Source organism: Xenopus laevis, chromosome 5S (assembly GCF_017654675.1).
Source record: "Xenopus laevis strain J_2021 chromosome 5S, Xenopus_laevis_v10.1, whole genome shotgun sequence".
Lineage (NCBI taxonomy): Eukaryota > Metazoa > Chordata > Amphibia > Anura > Pipidae > Xenopus > Xenopus laevis.
Genome location: NC_054380.1, coordinates 127,083,604 through 127,099,515, shown reverse-complemented (window position 1 = coordinate 127,099,515; position 15,912 = coordinate 127,083,604).

Here is a 15,912-nt window from a genome sequence, read left to right as displayed (position 1 = left end):
GACTATCGAATGGTCGAATAGTCGAACGATTTTTAGTTTGAATCCTTCGATTCGAAGTCGTAGTCGAAGGTCGAAGTAGCCCATTCGATGGTCGAAGTAGCCCAAAAACACTTTGAATCCTTCACTCGAAGTTAGTGAATCGGCCCCAAAGTCTAGTGCAGATTCATGTAAATATTTGCCACTGGCAAAAACGCAAATGTGGCAGTCAAGTTGTACCAAATGAGAAAGAAAAATCTTATCCCTAAGTCCCTGGGATTTTAACTGTAGTGGCGCATGTGTGGTATGGCTGTACCCATTACAAATGAACTGAAATGCTCATGGGAAGCCACTAGTAATAATACAAAAAAAACCACTAAAATTAACAGAAGTAATGTCCACTTATTACTTATATTAAAATTGATCATGTTGAAAAAAAACAAAATCAAAACCAGAAATTAGTAGTTTGATATTTTTTAATGAATTACTTTGTTTTCTTTTGTTTATCAGATGCACATTCAATCACTGAAGTGTTTTGAGTTATAAGTAAAAAAAAAAACAAATGTAATGAATTCAAAATCCGCAGCTAATTAAGGATATTTCCAACAAAAAAATAATTAACACAAAAACTTCTGTCTCTAATGTTATCTCATTAGCGATGATCACATTTTATTTATAGAGCCCTGATGTACGCTATATCAAGATAGAATGTTGTCATTTATTTGTGTTTCGTTTCATCTGAAAATGAATGAACTCTCTGATCTTGTCTGCTCCACCAAAATCATTACAGACTAACCCAAAATGTAAAGAGGCAGTATATGACTAGTTATGGAATATGGAATGTGAATACAGCAATTATTTTATATAGTCGGACTGGGCTGGCGGGACACCGGGTAAAAACATGGTGGGCCCACCGTCCCAGATGTATACCTGTTTACGGCCTGCACTGGCCCACGATGTCCCTGTATCTCCCCCTCTGGCCATGATTGCACCCAAAGAGGGTTGCATTGGGGCAGGGGAGCCTAGAGTGGGGTTGGGGGGCCTGAAGGGGATTGCAAATGAGGCATGGGGGCCTGGAGTGGGATCCGACTGGGGCAGGGGGACCAGGAGGGTGGTTGGTCTCTGTATCTGCAGCCCCAGTGGGCCTCAGACTCTTCAGTCCAACACTGTATATGGGGAGTGGATTTTCATAGTGATGGGCATCATTTTTCCACCCGGTTTTTGCTACTTAAAAATGGCCATAGACTTCAATGTATTGTAATCTGAAAAAGTCGCACAGAAAAAAATAGTTTTGTGGCTACTGCAGAAAAATGTCCATTGACATGGATATCACTATTGCATTGCATGCCACTCAGGAGGAGGCCATTTTGGAGGAGGGGTTGAATTTTGGTTTTAGAGGTTTTTAAAACCACAAATAAACATACAAACTTTAATGTGATAGCGGGACCGGAACTAGGGGTAGGCAGAAGAGGCACCTGCCTAGGGCACAATGTTGTAGGGGCTCTGGGCAGGTGCCTGTTCAAGGGACTTCTGCCCCTAGTCTGGCTACATTCCCCTCTGCTGCTCTTGCCTACCGCCCTCCCTCCCCTTCTGCATTGCCCTTCCGCATCCCCTCTTCTGCTTCCCCTGTCCTATGGCCCATGCCCTCTCTTGCGCACACTTGGGGGGAGGGGCAGGGTTAGCTGATCGGTTTGCCTAAAGCGATTGGTAGGTTTGGCCTGGCCCTGTGTGATAGGGCTTAAGCTGGCCATAGACGCAAAGATCACATCGTGGGAATCCTCAAACGATCGGACTTCCCCATCTCTGGATCTGCCACTAACCATTCAGATCACATAAATTAGTAAAAGAACAGATCAGCCGATGTTCTGACAGCAATCGTACGATAGTTATTAGGGATGTAGCGAACTGCCGATTTGGTGTTCGCGAACGCCGTTCGCGAACACCGGCAAAAAATGCGAACGTTCGCGAACAGTTCGCGAACTTCGAACACCCGCTAAAATCGTTCAATCGAACGATCAAAGGATTTTAATCGTTCGATCGAAGGATTTTCATTCGAATCGAACGATCGAAGCCATTCGATCGAATGCTTTTCATTGGATCGAATGCTTACAATCGTTCGAACGAATGGAAATCGTTCGAACGAATGGAAATCGTTCGATTTTTAGCGGTCGAAGGAATTCGAATGGTCGAATGGTCGAATGGTCGAACGATCGAACGCGAACTCAAACTGCGAACGTTCACAAACGTTCGCGAACATTCGGCGGACGCGAACGGTCGAAGTTTGCGCAAACTAGTTTGCGGGCGAACAGTTCGCTACATCCCTAATAGTTATGTCCGACCAAAGCTGGTGACAGTCTCCCACTGAAAATCATACGATCGGCAATACATGCAGAGATATTATCAGCAGCCGACAGAAATCTTTAAACCTGTCCGATCGACCAAACGACCGATCTCCGCCGGACGAAAAATGTCGGGACTCTCCACAGACGCTCCGAAAGTCGTTCGAATCGTGGATTCGTACGATCGGCTCTTTGCGTCGTCTATGGCCAGCTTTCGATTGTAAGCTCCCCTGGAACAGGGATTGATGTGAATGCTGAACAATCTTTATGCAGCCTTTGTGACCACTGCTGGACAGCGGAGCGGCTTTTCTGCCTCTGGAAATATTTATGTCAAGAAGCATTTTATTTATTTATTTTTTAACCCCGAAGAAGTCACCTTGAGTGACGAAATGCGTTGGTATTGGGACGTGAATCTTCGGAAAGCACATTGATGGAAATCAAATCTTCCAATTGTGTTACTACGCTATTGATGCCTTTTGCATTTTATCTACAATTAATAAATTGTTTGTGAAGATGTTACACAATGGGAGTGCACCCTTCTTACTATCTATTTTTAGATCACTCCTGGCAGCACCCCATCATTGATTGTTTGTTAGATTATCAAGATCTGCTGGGATAACACACTCCAACTCTAATTGAAATTTGGGTTTATTCCTTTTTTCTACAGAGACTATTTTCTTTAAAGACTGTTACAAAGCACCATCCTACTTACTAATTAATATACTTAATCTTTGTGCAGCACTGCGTGAAATGTGTTGGCGCAATATAAGTAAAAGCTAATAAAATTAAACCCGAGCGCTATTTAGAATAAGATTATTTTTACTACGTTGGACATAAAGTGGCTTGCAATGATTTTTTTATGACTTATGATCATATATTTAAAAGTTTTGAATGTTTCACCCTTTCATGTTCAGATTTATTATAAAATCATGTTTATGTCTCTATATAAATGCTCAGTACAGACCAATACTAAGCTTTGATCTTTGAACTTTAGCACAATTTATTGCTTTTCTAAATATATGGTATATACAGGTATGGGATCAATTATCTGGAAACCGGTTATCCAGAAAGCTCCAAATTATGGGAAGATCACCCCCCCCACAGGCTACATTTTAATAAAATAATACAAAATTTTAATATTAATTTTTTTCTCTGTAATAAAATTTGATTCAGACTAAGCTATAATTAATCCTTATTGGAGGCAAATCAATCCTATTGGGTTTATTTAATGTTTAAATAATTTTTTAGTAGACTTAAACGAGAAGGAACAGTTAAAACTACGTACGCCTTATTAGAAAGGTCCACCTAAATATGCCAGTAAACCCTCAAAGTAATGCTGCTCTGAGTCCTCTGTCAAAAGAAACACTGCATTTCTTTACTTCTATTGTGTACTCATGGGCTTCTGTATCAGACTTCCTGTTTTCAGCTTAAACCTCCAGGGCTTGGACTTGAGCATGCTCAGTTTGCTCCTCTTCCTCCCCCTCCCTTCTCTGCTGTAATTTGAGCTCAGAGCTATAAGTGAGCAGGGAGTGACTCAGGCAGGAAGTGATGTCACACCAAGCTAATACTGCAGCTGCTATCTTAAACAAAAAGAAAGTTTCTAGAGCTTTTATTATGGTAAAACATTCTACAAAATAAATATAGCATTCTAGCTTGTACTATTGCAGCTAATCTATTGGCAATAAAATGCCTCCATAGCTTTCCTTCTCCTTTAAGGTATGGAGACCAAAATTATGGAAAGACCCTTAACCAGCAAACCCCAGGCCCGAGCAATCTGGATAACAAGTTCCTTATCTGTGTGTGTGTGTGTGTGTGTGTGTGTGTATATATATATATATATATATATATGGGGATGGGGCACTTGCACTTCTAAAACATTTTACACTGACTTACTAACTCAATGCACAATTGAAGTTTTATATTTACATCTTTATACATGAACTAAGCATTCTAGGGCATAAAAGTCCATATTCTCTATGTTTAAATCATTTATTCAACTTCTCTCCGATGAGTGGAACTGTTCAAGAGATAAATAAAACATGAGAGCAGATATCTGTACTGTAGCAATTTCACTTCTATTCTTAAATCGAAGAAGAAATGGCATAGTAAGGCAGCATGATTAACCTGTTCAGAGATAAGTCTCCAACTGATATCTATATGCAAAATGGAAAGGGTTGTTATTGTGCATAAGGTATAATTGAGTATTTATAAATAAGGTATAAATAAGGTATAATTTGGATTTCTCCAGAATTAACATTTATATATCATTTCAATTTAGATGGATGAACGTGTTTTGTCAAAAGTTTCTACTGCAATTGAAAACTTTAACCTGTTATTTAATAAACATTTATTTCTCTTGGCTCTATGATAATAATCTATTGGAAATCTCTATCTTTTTATTGGTTTCGGCTCACCCGTGCAAGACAAATGTTTTTGTGTATATCAGCTTCTCTAAGGATTATGGAATGCAAAAAAATGTTTCAACCCAATTAAAAGTCTATATAATAAAAGGAAAGCCCTAAAAATAATCTCAGCCTAAATGTGAATCCACTGTTTGATCTGTATCGGTACTAACCCAAAGGGGAACAAAAGGTCCCTTATAGGAGGTTACTCCCAAAGAATTGCTAAATTATTATTATAACATACATTTATACAGGCTAGAATATTCTGCGGCTAACTAACAACTGATATGCAGGAAAACTGATATAGAAGGTAAAAAGGACCTTAGTTGCAAGAACTAAGAATCTAAAGCAGTATGAGTTAGATTCAAAGTTTAAATATATAAATCTGCAGGTGTAGGCTTATGTTCAGTGGTCATTTAGGCTTGTAAAAATCGAGCTTGAGAAAACAGGAATATTCTATGTGGGAACTAAACACTGGTGGTAATGGTAATCATGGGGGGTGTAGGAGAAGTGGGCCTTTACCTAGTCCAACTCTAGAAGTTAGTAGGTAGGGTGTAGTCTGTAAGTGTAGAATGTAAGAAGTAGAAGGGATTTCCATGGAGAGGAAAGTGTCCTTCAGTCGAGGACTGGTATTGTGTGCACAGGAGACAAGAAGGGGTGATTAAGGAATAGGAACAAGATTAGGGTGACAAGAGCGAAAAGTCAAAAATAAATGATAACTGGAACAGGACTAGACTGCAACAGGACTGGACTAGAACAGGATTTAACTGGCCTAGAACACGACTGGACTGGAACAGGATTTTACTGGACTGGAACAGAATTGGTCTCAAACAGGACTGGACTGGACCAGAATTATACTGGACTGGAACAGGACTGGACTGGAATGTGATTTGTCTCAAACAGGACTGGACTGGAAGAGGTTAGTGCACAAGAACAGGTCAAGATGCAGACTAGGGCAGGGAACTGGAACAATACAAGGTGGAGCCAGGAGCCAGAGCAAGAGCCAAGGACATGCCACAGAGATCAGGTGCAAAGGCCAATGCTACGGCACAAGAAGTGAGGGGGACTGGGCTTATTTAGGGCAAGTCAATCCTCATTGGTTGACCCTTTCCAACCAGTAAGGTTGCTGGGACCAGATAGGAAATGGCAGGTGATAAATAATGAGCATGCTTGATAGCTCACCTGGCCTTGAGGACAGGTTACAGAGCCAGAAACCCAGAGGTTTCTGACTCAAAGCCTTAAGGTCCCCAAAGACGCAAAGATTATTTTTGCCGAACAACCGATTTTAGCGAAATCCAACCAATCCATCAAATTATCATGAAGTTAGTGGGATTCGAACGATCGTACATCTTACAATTTTTCGTCCAACATCTGTCAGAAAATTGATCGGCCAGGTTAAAAAATTTGCATCGGCCCCAGTGCAATCTATCTATCTACCCTTCAGTTTTCCTGGCAATATCGCCTGAAATGGTCTTTTTAGTTGATGGACACATCGTACATTTAAACGACATAAATCGTGGTCTCACGATAACTAAAATATCTTTTAAAAATCTTTACATCTATGGCCAGCTTTACAGTGAAAGAGGGGAGGTGGTTTTAGAGAACATTGAAACTATGTAGGGTAAGAAAATGGCTGATGTTGTGGGGTAATGAATTCTACAAGTAGGGAACTGCCTTGGTAAAGTCCTAAAAGCATGCATGTAAGGAGAAATAACACAAACGTTACATTTTATTAACTATCAATTAACATCAAAGTCATTCAATGCCACTGTCAGAACTGTATTTCCAGAAACAATAATGTGCAAAGTACAATCTACAAAACTATTTCCCATGTTTTTTTGTTGTGGCTGCAAAGGGTTAAATGATCCATAGCATTTTTTACAGTTAGCAGCATGCTACGTATACGTATATAGCCTTCATTTTGTTCAAATTATATATTTGCCCTCTTTACAATTGCTCAGGCTGAAGTAACTACAATAATAAGCATCAGTCATAAAGACTTACTGCGGCAGGGAGACTGCACACTATATTTAAAGGTAACAATATAATCTTCTTTTACAATGCAAACCTGAGCCCTCAGTATAAATAGGAGAACAGTACTTTGTCTTGATGCTGGAAAAGGCCAAAGGCAAAGCTGGACGATGGGGAAAAGCAAACAGTTTACAGCTGATCTCAAAGTGTGCTGATAAATTAATTAAAATTTAATTAAAAGCTCATTTATGTTCCTCATGTATTTAATTGTATTCACTGACTGATTATTCCCACTAAACAGCTTCTCTTGTGCAAGATTATCCTGATCAGTCATGTAGGCCGCCGTTTCTTTAGGTATTGGTAATCATTTTAAAGGTCATTTGTTGAAATCAAGTGAAATAGAAGCTGGGAAGATTCTGGATGGAATTTATGTCTCTCCCAGAATGCTCTATGAGACTGTAAAGAACAGGGGTTTGCGTTCACTAGGACTGGAAAAACCAGCACATGTGTTGATGAGTCTTTACCTGTGTAAAGGGCACGGGTGAAGGTCAAGCTCTGTGCAGGATTAGGAAGAAGAGAAGAAAACAAAGAGGTTCTCTGGAATTATTTCTCCCTAATAGTGACTGAGGCACCTTCAAAGTGCAGGTTTTCTATACATTAAAATAGGCTTCCAGTGAATCAATTGGTTTTGGTTTCATAGGAATGAATTTATGGGGTGTTATTTATTAAAATCAGATTTTTTCTGGTCGGACTTTTAAAGGAGACAATCACCATTTTTTCATAAAAAGAAAAACAATTTTTCTGCGATTTATTAAACCCCCATGGTGTTAAAAGTCCGAATAAAAAAGTACTTCAACTCCTAGACCTATCGAGTACATGATGTAGAACTCAACGGCAGATGTCCCCTTTTTGAAGATTTCCTAATCTTCAAAAAGGGGACATTATTATTTTATTCAATAATCCGAAGATTTCATGGTTTTGGGCATTAAATCTGAAAAAGTAGCAGGTTTCGGCTTTCAAGTCTGAAAAAGTCATCGTTTACTGTGTCAAATCCAAAAAGATTATAAATTTTGTTTTTTTTCACAATTCTTTTCCCGCACAAGAAGTTTTTGTGAAAATTTATTGTTAAATAGGGGGGGAAAGTCAGAGCGGATTTGGTCGGAGCTGTTTTCAGAAAATAGTCAGAAAATGTTTGATTTTAATAAATAACCCCCTAATTGTTTGTTTGTTATGTACTTGCATGTCATGTCTGCCATGTGAGTAATATATATATATATATATATATATATATATATATATATATATATATATATATATATATATATATATATATATATATATATATATAAATATATATCTTATTTTAAAAGTGAAAATGTGAGTTTTTTTTCCCTGGAATAGCCTATACAGAATATAGCACAGAAATGTGTGTTTTAGCTTTGTAGGAAAAGCAGAAACAAAAGAATCAAATAAACACTTAAATGGAGCTCAGTGATACATTTTTGAACATGAAAACGAATTTCAGGTTTCTCAATAAAGTGTGCCCACATTTCTACCTGCTGCAAAATGTAGTTTATAACACTGCACCGTAAACTGTAAATTACTTCTTGGAAGTAACAGTTGTTTATATCCCTGTGTTAGTATCGAGTGTCAGTCTGTAGCACAATATCTATAGCTTTGCATTTCTGCTGTGAAATACAGATCTGTGCCCAGAATAAAGAACTGTGGAGCAGTGTCCACCTGAAGCATTCAGCATGCCACATATTTTACTTAGTATGCCACTTATTCTACCAATCAATATAAAAAGAGGCAATTTTATTAAACAAAGCATGTTAATACTGAATCCCATCATCCTAGTTTATTGTGATTTTTATTCACAGCATTTGGGTATTAATGGCCCAGTAAATAGTCCTTGGCTGAATTTATAATCAAGTGCAGTGCAGAAGAGCAAATTCTGACTACGAACAAATAAAACCATAATTTGGACCTTAGCTATCTATGGCTGTGAAACATGGATCCTTACTCCAAATTTAGCAAGTAACATATATGCTTTTGAAAGGAAGATTTTACACAAAACGTATGGTCCCCAATAAGGACAGTAAGTTGATACAACAAAAATCAGTCAAATACTGTCACAAACGGCTCCCTAAATTCAGAACAAGTGCTAGGTTCTGGATCTGTGGAGAGGCAACCAAGGGCCTAGGGCGGCAGGATTTGAGGGGGTGGCATGTTGCCCAACCACACCCGCATTGGGTACGAAACACTGGGGAGGCGCAGGAGATAGGATAGTTTTTATCTGTGCACCAATCCCCAGTACTCTGGACCCGATGATGAAAATTTAATTGCATAAAAGAGACGAGACGGGACGGGTGATAATTGACAGTGGGCCTAGGGGTGCCTGCTATGTAAATCTGGCCCTGTGTAGCCTTTGGCCTCGGGTGGAGCCCTCAGCTACTCAGATGCGCCAGGTCTTAACTTGAGAGGAGCAAAGCAAGTGTTCCAAGGTTTTGTGAGTTTCCAAGGTTTTGGCTGGAAGGCAACAGTTCCAGGAATAGACGAAAAGCGAAGTCAGGCAGGCCAGGGTTGGGACAGGCAGCGTTCGAGGAATAGTCAGGCAGGCATGGGTCAGGATTGGCAGAGTTCGGAATAGTCAGGCAGGCAAGGGGCAAAAATGGAATTAAAACAGACAGAATTCACACCCAGATACTAAGCAAGTTAGACCTAATAACGAGCAATGAGTTTGGGCACAAAGCCCCTTTAAACCAGTGTCGGACTGGCCCACAAGATACCAGGAAAACTCCCGGTGGGCCCAGGTGTCAGGGGGCCCTTCTGCTTCTAAACATTTGGCCTATTTCATGGCCATTCCCTATTTCTATGATTATAAAGAGGCTAAATAGATAGAATAATAGGTTATAGTATGTAAAGAAAATAGAATAGGAGAATAGAGGTATAGTGATGGGCGAATTTGCGAAACAGCGAAAAATTCGCGAAACGACGCGTCTCGTTTTTGACGCCGGTGCCCGTTTTTGACGCCGGCGGCCGTTTTTTCGACGCCGGCGCCCGTTTTTGACGCCAGCGTCCGTTTTTTCGAAAAAACATTTTGACGCCGGCGATTTTTTCCACGAATTTTCGCGCGCGTTTCGCAAATTTATTCGCTGGCGGCGAATCGCGCAAATTCGCACCTGGCGAATAAATTCACCCATCACTATAGAGGTAGAGTGAGCAGAGGAACAAAATAATACTTAGAGTGGACCCCTGGTCTAAAGGTTTTTGAAGAAAGGTGCCTTTATAAAGGGTGTTTCTGGACAACTGACCCAATATCATCCCCCCTCACTGCACATGCATACCTTTTCTGTACTTAAGGGGAACCTGTCTCCCTAAGAAATAATTTTATATCCTATACATTTCACTTACACAATAAAAATTATGAACAACAGGGAGATTGTTCCTTCGCTCTGCCGATACTAGAATAAGTTTGCCGGTGCCTCAATCCTCCATAAAGGGTTACCGCAATCCCATATTAGTCCATAAAGCAGAAGTTAGAGGAGAGCACTCATAGAAGCAGATACTGCTAAAACATTTTATTATTGACTACAAATCACACGACATGTGCCATGCACGAAACATGTCGTGTGACTTATAGTCAATAATAAAATGTTTTAGCAGTATCTGCTTCTACGAGTGCTCTCCTCTAACTACTACTTTATTTCAGTCTTGCTTCTTTAAGTCTCCAAATTAATGTGCCAGAATGGGGCACCTGTTGCCAATGACCATGCACTGGCTGGATGACAGGTCCCTCTAAAACTGGGATAAGGTGCAAAAAGTCCAGTTGCACTTTCCACACTAAAAGAAATACATTTTTAAAAAATCTCCATTTTCCTCTAATAGTTCTGCATGCCAACCATCTGATAATTAATAATAAATAATAATAATAATCTGATGCAGAAGTGGAACTGGATCGTTGTTTTCTTCCACTGTTAATTTGATGTATTTCCTATCCAAATAGGACATTCAGGCCAAGGTAGACACTGTTCCTGCTTTGGACTGTTTCCCCTTGTCACTTATGAGAAGAGGCCTATGTTAAAGAGTTCAATTAAAAGTCTATTCACAATTTGAGTCTAAGAATTATAAAGAGCCATTTCAAGCATTTCATTTGGAAAACGACAGTGAAATGGGCCTTGGAAAAGATTCTGTTGTGACGTATCAGCGAAGAGGCATTTCAAAGCAAATACAGGTGGAATGAGCCCAGAAAGCAGCTCTATAATAATAATATAAGTTTCTACTGAAGCTAGGTAGCTCAGTGTATTTGCTCTTGGATATATAATCATTGTCAAAGACGTACAGTTAATTTCTAAATGTTTTTCATTTGGCATATAAATAAACAGATGTTCTGGATAAAAAATATGAGTGAGAACAAAAGACGGAATTATCAGTCTTATATGCCAACAAACATGCCTGATTCTAATTACTGAAAACATACATTTTCTACATCCCATTAGCGCTCGCTGTGAAGCAGGAATATTACGTCCTCTGTCTTCCACACTGAGACAGAAAGAACAAATTTCCTGCCTTGAAGCCCAGCGTGGTTTTATCCATATTAAATTGCAAAACATAATTCTTGTGCTTTTCTTACTCTTGAAGCTAAACCTGTCTGAATAGGAAAGAAAACAAACCGAATAGGGATTCATGATTTACCTTTGAAAATTATGGATGAAGCAAATTCAGCATAAAACAACACAGACTACTTTTTTTCTATTCTGATAAATTAAAGGGGACACCAACCTTACCTTTTCACTTAGTCTATTATGATGATATGCATTAAAAAACTGACACACTCGTTTTTTACATGGTTGGAATAGGAGGCCTCAGAATGCATTAAGTGGACCAGCATTAAATGAAAGACACACTCTGTGGCCCCCACTATTTCATGACATATTGTGGCCCCAGCCTCTGGCTCCCCAGCATTTCATAGCTCTTTATATAATACTGGAAGTGACTTCAGAGTCTGATCTTGTGAGACGACTGTGATGAAACTCTTGGAGGTGGCCCTGAGCAGGAACAATAAAGCCAATGACACACTGGGGCTCATTTATCAACACTGGGCAAATTTGCCCATGGACAGTTACCTATAGCAACCAATCAGTGATTAGCTTTTTGAAGCCAACTGCAAGTAGAACAATGAATGTAGCAATCTGATTGGTTGCCATGGGTTACTGCCCATGGACAAATTTGCCCGTTGTTGATAAATGAACCCCAGTGTGTAAGTGCATAGACAGTACTAAGAATTGTCTCAAACACACTGACGGGCGAATTTGACCTATTTCCCTTCAATGAAAACTCAAAAAAAGGCGCAAAATTGGAGTCTAAGGGGGACTAAATTTTTTTGATACAAGGACAAATTGTGCGACAAATTCTTTTACCCATTAGTCTGTGGGCATACTTTTCACAGCATAACTTGGGACAAATTTCACTCAACGCTACTCAAACACTCTAAACATATAATTGCTCAAAAATGCACATGGTACCATGTTTAACCATAACAACCTGTTAGAGCCCACTTTATCTGTATATAGGGGTTGGAGAAGTATTTAGAAAATAGCTCAACCTAATATTGATCATAGTTTTTATGTGACTTCATTTGGGGAATCACAAAATGGAAGCATGGGTTACTTGGATTTGTAGTTTAAAAGTGCCATGAGGGCTCCAGTTGCCCCTACCTGATTATTCTGTAGAAATAAATGTTTTTGAATCTAAATGACAGAACCCTTCCAGGGAACATGAGGGGTTCTCTTCAAATTAGAAGACAGAAGGTTTCCACTCAAGGTAAAAGAAGGTTTTGGTGTAGAGTTGTGCAGAAGCTGTTGTAATGGTGTAGTAGTTAAAATTATTTTTTTAGCAAAGGTTCCTAGAGTGGATATGTATGGACTGAACCTCTGAGCAAATTAAGGGTGGCTTCAGATTTTTTTGACCATCTTCGTATCAACGTAAAGTGAAAAAATGTACTTGGAAAAAAAGCTTGAACTTATTGGTTCTGTGTTTCATCTTCAAATTCTGTAGAGTTGTATGATTCTCCCCCAGAAGCAGTTGTTTTGGTGGATACATAAGGTTGTTTCACTCAATCGATGGATTTGAACCTCTGTAGCAAATTAGGGGTTTCTTCAGATTTTTTTTCCCTTCTCTCGGTCAACTAGAAGTAAAAAATGAACTTGGACAGAAGCTTGAACTTGATGGTTCCATGTCTTTTTTAACTTCAGTTGCTGAGTAACTATAATAAATGTGCAGGAAATGAAGATTACTCTTACTGGACTATCCTTTGCTTCTACGGTTTATGCTGATAACCCTAATGCCAACGGTTCAATATCATTTCAATATAGAAGTAATAATTGTGCAGAATGTAGAATAGAACAAACTATTTTCTAAATTTTTTTGTTCACCTAATCATAATATCCCCAAAATACATAAGTATACAATATCAGTACGAATCAAGGCGGAAGAAGTCCTTTTGGGTAGATAAGTACATGTATAATTATGGCAAGCGATGTCTTTCGTTATCTTTCTTTAGAGCATGAACAATAGTTTTCTCTCCATTTAAACGTTATGAATTACAGTATCTAAAAATATAAGGGCGTAGAAGTATGCCTCGAATCCTACTGTGTAAACCCATTTTTGTGATTCAGAGGCTTTGTTTCAAAGATTGCAGTAATCAGTAATTTCATGCTCAGCTGATTATATTTATCTTTTGTTTTTGTCTAAGTATTTATGCTCAGAGATTTATTGGCAAAGAGGATTAGGAACACGCAGCCAGTTTGTATATTTTATATAGCAAATGTATACTTTAGAAAAGGCTGTTTATTGCAGATAATATTGCACAAAGTGTCTTTGTACCTAGTGAGATGGAAATTTTGCCTTTATATGGTTTTATTGTATTATAACCTACATAAGTCTTTCAGGGGAATTAATTTTAAGCATTCTATAAAAGAAGGCATTTCATAATATTTTGACTTGGAGGCCTATTTATTAAAGATCAAATTTTAGTCGTTAAAAGGTTTTTAAAACCAAAAATCAACTCATTTCCACGAATGTCAGTCATTTTTCAAAAGATCCTAACTGAAAAAGCACAAAAAAGCTGCAGAAAAGGCACAATAACTGTGACTTTTTTGGCTCGTCGCACTTGTTTTGTTGCCAAAAAGCCAGACTCAAAACCATCCTGAAAACTTAAAAAACCAACAAAGTAAAGAAAGTTCTTCCAATTATAAAGGGACCATCTGCCACTTCTACATGATTTCGACAAGTTTTGGCTGGAAAATTTTCAGATTTGGAATTGTCGCATAATAAATTCTAGGAAAAGTTACTTTTTTTTTTCCTGTGACTTTTTTAGCGACAAAAAGCCTGACCAGAAATAGACATGGTTTGGTAAATCGGCCCCCCGAGTGTTTGTGCTTTTGAAATAGTTATCATTTATTTTGCGTCCGTCTAACCTGGGATTGAAAATGTTAACAGGCAAACAGAAGGGAGATTCGATTTGACTTGATTTTGGCAAATTTTGATGATTGTGAGACTTTGTTGCTTTTTGTTGGTGAAAGACTGAACAGATATTAAGAGGGTTATTTATTAAAATTTGAAAATTTCTCACTATTTTCTTAAAACCACTGCGACGAAAATCCTGCCCACATTTTTACTATCTTTATCAATATATTTACTCTAAAAAATTTGGTGCGGGAAAAGTCTTGACAAAATCGTGAAAAAATCTAAATCATACAATTTAACACTCAAAAAATTGGATTTTCGGATTATCGACCCAAAGGCCATGAATTATTCAGACTATTGTTCTAAACCCAGCTCAGATTGCGATATCTTCCAGTTGTAAACGGGACATCTGCTATTGCCTTCTACATGACCTCGGCAGGTTTGAGATGGAGTACTTTTTTATTCAGACTTTGAACAGCATCGGGGTTTAATAAACCACAAAAAATTAAAAAAAATTTCTACAAAAAAATTGTTTTTTCCCCCTTTAAAATTCCTATCAGAAAAATTCAGAGTTTAGTAAGTAACCCTCTAAATCTTGCTTCATAAGGTGCCAAAATCATTGCAGTGTAGAGGTTCTTCATACCTGTGACCTTCCAATCTGTACCACTTGTTAGGGGCCCAGAGCTTTGACACATAATATAAAATATGAGATAGTTAGTAGGTTTGGGGCATAAAACTTGGCAAACAAATAATGTTCATGCCTGTGTGTTTATGTGCAACTGTATGAGTTGTTTATGGCAGCACCTATATCATTTAGATTTTTCCTGCGAACATAAAGTTAATCGTTTTCCTAATGCAATAAAGGATAAACTGCATCAGTTTTTATAGCAGAGGTGACAGTTGGCTTGGGAGTGTTTTGGCTACCCTGCTATGTGCCCCCTGCAGTTGCTTTTCCAGGGAAAATGTGTCCTGAGCAGCCTTAAAGGAATTGTTCAGTGTAAAAATAAAAACTGGGTAAATAGATAGGCTGTGCAAAATAAAAAATGTTTCTAATATAGTTAGTTAGGCAAAAATGTAATGTATAAAGACTGGAGTGATTTGATGTATAACATGTCAGTCCGAACACCACTTCCTGCTTTTCAGCTCTCTTGGTTTACACTGACTGGTTGTCCTGGCTACCAGGCAGTAACCAATCAGAGACTTGAGGGGGGCCACATGGGTCATATCTGTTGCTTTTGAATCTGAGCTGAATGCTGAGGATCAATTACAAACTCACTGAACAATTATGTACCATGTGGCCCCCCTTCAAGTCGCTGACTAACTCAGAGTTAGAGAGCTGAAAAGCAGGAAGTAGTGTTCTGGCTATTATGTTACATCCAATCACTCCAGCCTTTATACATTACATTTTTGGCTAACTAACTATATTAGAAACATATTTTATTTTGCACAGCCTATCTATTTACCCAGTTTTTATTTTCACACTGAACTATTCCTTTAAGTCACAAAGTAGTGAGAGGGCTGCTGTTTAGTTGCAACACGGCCAACCTTGCTACCCAACTGCTTACACTTTAATTTACTGGTAGGGAGTTGGGTCATGTAAGACACACAAAGCCATGTAGCAGGTGTAAGAATGGAGATGTGCCGACCCATACAAGCGAGGCAGGGTTGGCATTGCACTGTATGAAGAAAGAATTTCAGGCTGGTGTCGGAAGATACGTTTTACCATTGATTCTACAGGCAACCAATTCAGCAGGAGG